Source organism: Nematolebias whitei, chromosome 12, assembly GCF_014905685.2.
Source record: "Nematolebias whitei isolate Nwh7 chromosome 12, NemWhi1, whole genome shotgun sequence".
NCBI lineage: Eukaryota > Metazoa > Chordata > Actinopteri > Cyprinodontiformes > Rivulidae > Nematolebias > Nematolebias whitei.
In genome coordinates, this window is record NC_056509.1 from 46,936,384 (window position 1) to 46,943,284 (window position 6,901).

General features: G+C 43.4%; 1 protein-coding gene across 3 annotated transcripts in view; it reads right to left on the reverse strand.

The window, feature by feature from the left end:
* The window catches only part of cdc42bpb (CDC42 binding protein kinase beta (DMPK-like)), a 47,506-nt gene that overhangs the window by 39,784 nt on the left and 821 nt on the right, over positions 1-6,901 (reverse strand). The window lies entirely within an intron of this gene.

Here is a 6,901-nt window from a genome sequence, read left to right on the forward strand (position 1 = left end):
AAACAGTTAATATTAATTACTTATTGGTTAATTGTTAATGATTCAAAAAGTTAATATTAATTACTTATTGGTTAATTATTAATGATTCAAACAGTTAATATTAAATAATTATTGGTTAATTATTAATGATTCAAACAGTTAATGGAAAAGAAGCTGAAGTTTTTCACATTATAAACAGTTAAATATTGTAACTGAGCAGCTTTGCCAACAGTCGATGTCTCCTCGTTGTTTGACGGACGATCAGAACCATCCCATCAGAACCCAGATGTTCAGATCTCAGTGGACAGTGGGTTGGACATGTCCAGAGGAGGGACAGTGGTGGTTTGGACGTGGAGGACTCTGTGGAGACCCCTGAAAAGAAAAAAACATCCACCATCTTCTTCAGATCAGCAGATCTTCTCCGTCTCCGCTCCACATCTGCCACATCAGTCCCTGATGAGTTCCTGACTGACTCCTCTGAGAATATTTGACCCGGAGGTGAAACAAAGTCTCCGAGGATCAGAAGTTCGTATCGCTGGATTCTTCTCCCCACAGAGGAGGCCGACCTCTCAGCACAAACAAGACGAGATGTTCCCGTAAACAGTTTATCTTCTTTGTCCACATCTGGCGCCGGTTAGAAGCTCAGACCCAAAGTAAAAACACCCTGCTCTGATTCACACCTGGCTCTCACGCTGCTCAGGCAGAGCTGGGAAAACCTACGAGGCTCGAGTCACTCAGCAGTTTTCAGGCCAGCTGCTGCCAGCTGCTGCCAGCTGCTGCCAGCTGCTGCCAGCTGCTGCCAGGAAGAGCTTGGCTCTGAACTCAGGGGTTGTGTTTTGGACCCTGAGATGGAACAATGCTTTTATTATTTTATTTATTTGTTTTATAAATCCCATCATCCACTTGAGAAAGGGTGTTTTTTTAATGGGCTCCAAGTGTTTCCAGGAAGCAGAGGCTTCAAACCATGCGTGCAGTTCCTCAGATGACCAGCAGGTGTCAGTGTGCAGCTGGTTCTGCAGTTTGTCTTTAAAGATTTTTACAGAACATGTTTTTGGTTCTTCTCTTTCATTTTAATGGACTTTATGCTTCTCATGTTTTTAATTAGAAAGTCGAGCTGTGAAGAACTGAAGGTTATTTAAACTGTTTTCTGTATTTTGTCTCATTTAATTCAGCACCTGTTACACTTTTCAGCTTCTGAAACTTAAAACGACAGTAAAGACTAACAACCCTAAAAGTCATTGGTTGAACTGCACAAATATGACTTTAAAATATTATTAAAATATTAATATTAAATTAAAGGCAAATTAAAGCATTTGGTTACAGAACACAACTCAATATTCAATGGTTGTAAAAGGGAGTCCGGTTCAGTGGCCTCAGGATTCAGCTCTGCTCTTTGCAGATGATGTGGTCCTGTTGGCGTCATCGTGACGTGATCTTCAGCTCTCACTGGAGCGGTTCGCAGCCGAGTGTGAAGCAGCTGGATGAGAACCAGCACCTCCAGATCTGAGGCCGTGGTCCTCAGTCGGAAAAGGGTGGATTGTTCTCTTCAGGTCGAAGGTGAGGTTCTGCATCAAGTGGAGGAGTTCAAGTATCTCTGGGTTTTGTTCATGAGTGAGAGAAGAATGGAGCGTGAGATTGACAGATGGACTGGTGCAGCATCTGCAGTATTGTGGACTCTGTGCTGGTCCATTGTGGTGAAGAGGGAGCTGAGCTGTAAGACAAAGCTCTCTGTTAACTGGTCTACGTTCCTCCCCTCTTCTCTGGTCATGAACTCTGGTAGACACTGAAAGAATGAGATCGTGGATCCAGGAGGTTGAAATGAGTTTCCTCTGCAGAGCTGGACTGTCCCTCAGAGACAGGGTGAGAAGTTCAGTTATCAGGAGAGACTCAGAGTAGAACCGCTGCTCCTCCACATCCAGAGGAGACAGTTGAGGAGGTTCAGACATCTGCTGAGGATGCCTCCTGAACGCCTCCCTAAGGAGGCAGGCATGTCCAACTGAAGGGAGACCCCGGGGAAGACCCTGGACACGCTGGACAGACTGTGTCTCTTGGTTGACAGGAGGACACCCTGGAGTCCTCTCAGAAGAGCTGGAAGAGGCTGTGGAGAGAGATGTCTGGACCTGCTCAAGATGCTGCCCCCGAGACCTGAGTCCAGAACAAGAGGAAGATGATGGATGGATGGATGGATGGATGGATGGATGGATGGATGGATGAATGGATGGATGTTTGTAAAATGTACTGAGTTAAAGCTCATCTTGTGTTTCCAAACCTCGACTGACTGTGGCAGCCGTTTAAATGTAGCTCCAGAAGTTATTTCTGGACGTCCACCAAATGATTCTGTTCTGAAAGTTGAACCCCGTTAGCTTCAACTCATTCAACGCTCCCTCGTTTATCACTCGTTTTCATCTTCGCTGCAGGGATCGTTGGGTTTGTCTCAGAACCCCCTGCTCGGTGTTTTGTGACCCACAGATCTTCACCTCCATTCTTTTCATAAACACGTCTCTTTTTGTTCGTTCTTATCCGTTTCTTTGTTCCTAAAAACTAATTATGACCCGCAGCTGTTTCAGCTTCTATTTTAGATTTATATTTTAATTTGTGTTTGATCTATTTTGAGTCGTCACATGTGAGGAGGACTTTTCTGGGACTGATGGGTGATTTAATCTGTCGTCCGTCAGCTTTCTTCTAGTCTTCCTTCTCGTGTGCTGGAACATTTTTTAGAAAAACACAAACTGCGTCCTCTGAAAAGACGTTCTTGTGTTTTTTTTAATCGTTTGTTCAACGTTCTGCAGCTCAACGTGATATTCTTTTGCTCTTATGCTTCAGTTTTTTTTAACAATCTTGACTTAAATATTTTATTTCCTCTTCTTTTGGCCTGGAGGTGTTACTCTCTCACTTCTTTCCTGGTAATACCGCCCCTTCTGTATCGTCCTTCCTCTGTTTTTGTTTTTATTGTCTTTCCTGAAGCGTTTTCTCCTTTTTGTCTTTTATTATTCTCATCTATCGATCGTACGAGACGATCATTTGTTCTGTAAACTCTTGGTCTCAGAGCTCTGTTCACTTTAGCAAACAAAAGGCATAAATTGTGTATTTTTTAGTGTTTTTGCATCTTGGTTTTAAAATGAACCCGATCTATACTTCATTTCTTGTTTCCTTTTGGTAGTAGTGTCATAAAGTTTATTCCTTATAAATATTAATTTCTGACGTTCTTGCATTTTGTGTCTCTCTCCAACCTTTGAGGTTTTCTTACTTCAGACTGAACTTCTTGTTTCTCTGCGTTAACGTCATCTTTGCTGCTTTGCTCTAAACAAAGGAGTTAATTTTAGCCGTGCTCCTGCTGACATCTTTTCTGGCTCAATCTGAGATTATTTCTCTCCACGTCCATGTGGACACACATGAAGAACGCATCGTACCTTCTCTCCGTCTCGTAGTTAAAAATAGAAAGTTGTTCTCTCAGATGAACAGATGCCTCAATGAAACACGCTGAAAAGAGCAGCCACTGTCAGCAGACAATCTGCAGCGTGAACAGCTTGAAGTGCAGCATCTCTTTCTGCACTTTGATGCAACGTCTCCTCCGACGAGAGAAATGAAACTGAGACTTCTTGTGTGGAGGAGAGAACTGATCTGAATGTTGGAGGAGAAACCAGTTCGGGTCCAGATTTATCTTTTTCTCTCCTCCGCTCTCCGTGGTTACGGTTGCTAAGGAGGACAAACAGCTCAGCCCGTCTCCGTCAAAAACAACGGCTGATTTAATTTCTGTTTTTAGCCTCATTCAGCCAGATGTTTCAGAAATCTGTGTCACGGACCTGACAGAAAGAGCTAAAGGTTCAGTATTTGCACCACCTGTGGTCCTGTTGAGGGTTAAGTTTGTAAGTCATCGTTAATTATCAATGCGCGCTGTTATTTTTTATTTTTATTTTTAGTATTTTACACTTTCTGAACAGTTTGTGGGTCTAGTCTCTGACTGTCTACACTCCTCCTGAAAAAGCCGAGTCGACCCTAATTCAATGTGGGAGTTCAGTTTCTCCTGCAGCCTGAAGTCACAAGATGGCACCAACAGGCCACACCCGTGGACCATCTCCTTGATGAGCTGCAGGAGGATAAACGGATGTAGATGACTTCTCTTCACCGCTGGAGCATTACATGCCAACCGGACCGGTAGTTGTGCTTCTAGTCACTTTACCTGATAGTAAAACCTAACAAAGTGTTCTTACATGTTTCAGCCGTGACGCCTGAGTTCCACCTGCTCCTCGTGTGCTCCTGGATTCCTGTGACTTCTTCAGCTGATGCTTCACCTTCCTGCCACTTGACTTACCTCGACTGTTCGTTCAGCTTGTTGAAAACTGCAAAATAAATATATAAATAAAATTGAATACACTTTTTTTGTTTAAAGGGAAAATAAAATCATGCGAAGTGGAGTCATGCATTGTTGAATAGAAAAATGTCCTAAAATAAATTTAATGGGAGCTAAACTGGTTTGCTGCTGCGTTCAGACTGACGACTAAAAACCTTTAAAGCTACAGAGCTGAACTCTTTCTACAAGAAAGAGAAGTTAAATATTAAAACTGCAGCAATCAGTGTTAAAAGATCAATCACATCTCGCTGGCTACAGCTTTTAAAGATGAAACTAAAATATATGAGAATAATCCTGATGCATAAATTATATTTTGTCAGGCGTCTGTAAACTGGGAGTTTTCAGATTTTCTGCGTCCCAGCAAAACGACAACCCCCTGTTTTTATCTTTAGAGTTAATTAGAGCTGGGAGAAGCTCTGCAGCGTGACGTGGGATCCAGCGTTTCACACACGGGTAGTCCCACCACAGGCTGTTTGCTTCTAACCATCACGGCATGTACACAAGCCGTTTGGGTGACGTGCAGCCAGAAACGAGCCTTTTCCTGAGAGCCCTCGGAGCTCCGCCGAGCGTCCGTTGGCCTGCGGCTCAGACCGCGTGGCAGCGATGGCGTGACTCTGCAAAATGAGTCCGAGCTGTTAAATGACATGTTTGGCAGCGTGCTCGGTGTAATTGTTGCCCTCAGAATTCTTAATAAGTCATATTGGTCAATGTGTAGAAGGAAGAATGTGAAATTATATCTATAGGAGCTGGTGAGCCCCCCACAGCCGAAACACCGAGGGTTTTCCAGTTTTATTTTTAGTTTTCAGTTTTATGGATTTCTGAGGCTCTTCTCTGAGTTAAAGGGACAGTTTGGATCTTTTTACGTGGGGTTAGGTGAAGTTGTCAGTGAACATCCTGCATCCTGTCTTCATTTAAACATGGTTTCTGACCGATCGAGCCAATGGGCTAAGGCTAAAGCCTGGGTGTCAGTGGGCTGCAGTTGCAGGGTTTCTAAAACGTCTCAATGTTTGCACGAGTTCTGGGTCAGTGCACGGAGCCTCGCTCTCGTCAAAGGTTTCAAGATCTCTTGTCCAGAGACCAAGATCTGATGTGTGCATCAGTTTGTTCTGCTGTCAGTTTCCTGATGAGAACTCTGTTCACATGCTCAATAATCCAGGTAATAATCCAACAATGTTCACTCAGGTCTTCTGGACGGTTTCTTTTTTTTGCTGAGATGTTTCGTCCTTCATCCAAATGACTCCTTCAATCTGAGGATCCACCAAACAAACTGATTCCCACAAACAGCTCACTCCATAGTGGGAAAAAAAACCAGTTTGCTGGTTAACTCTGTTAACATTTCTGAGGTTTTTACCAAAAAAAACATTTGGCTGCGAACGTGCAAATAATTTCAGATGAAAATCTGAATATTAATTGAGTAAAGTTTGGGCTTTGTTGCTTAAAATGTGAACTAGATTCGACAGTACCAGTCAGAAACATTGAAACAATCGTACCGACACAGAGGCAGTGACACACGGAGAGACGGCACCACGCCAGAGTCCCAGGGGAGGTTTCCATATGCTCGCTGCACCGAACCATGAGAAGCACGCTCACACCTTCCTGATGAAAGTGATTCCTTCAAACGCTAATCAGGACCAAAATAACTCGCTTGATCATCTCCCATGAAAGGCTGCGGGACTCACCGACACGTGGACAGCCTGACAGACGAAATGGAAGCTGACACAACCCAGTTGTGTCAACACCAAGAAACAAAAACAACGAAAGACAGGTAGACATATGTGGGACGTGACTAACGACAGGGAGGCGGTAAAATTAGAAATAAGAGGATGATTAAAGGAAGGGTGAAGGCAAAAATAATTATAATAATCCAAGAGAAATATGTGGAGAAGACACGTTAACTGACCTTGTTGGTTGAGGATGTTCAAACTGACTGAAGGGAGTGGAAATGTATTTTGATTTCTTTACAACATCACCACAAACACCAGCACGGTTTATTGTGAAGAAGGTCGTCTGCTTTTCTGTAACGCACGACCATCGAGTTTCATTTCAATTCAGTTTATTTCTGCAGCGCCAAGTCGCAACAGAAGTCGTCTCAGGTCACTGAACAGAAACATTCACAGACATTATAGAAGACAATTAGTAGAAGTTATTCATCTGAGGAAGCAGCAGATTGTGTTGAATCTTCACTTCATCACAGGCACACATCTTGAACAAGCACAAAGGAGACAGTGGAAAGAAAAACTCCCTTTAACAGGAAGAAACCTCCAGCAGAACCAGGCTCAGGACGAGCAAACATCTGCTTCAACCGGCTGGTCTGAGAGGACAGGAAGTAGAAACAGAGAGGACAGGAAGTAGAAACAGAGAGAACAGGAAGTAGAACCAGAGAGGACAGGAAGTAGAAACAGAGAGGACAGGAAGTAGAAACAGAGAGGACAGGAAGTAGAAAGAACGAGGACAGGAAGTAGAAACAGACACAGAATGACAGGTCCAGGTGTACTTTCTATAGTTCAGGTGTATTTTCTATAGTTCAGGTGAACTTTCTATAGTTCAGGCGTACTTTCTATAGTTCAGGTG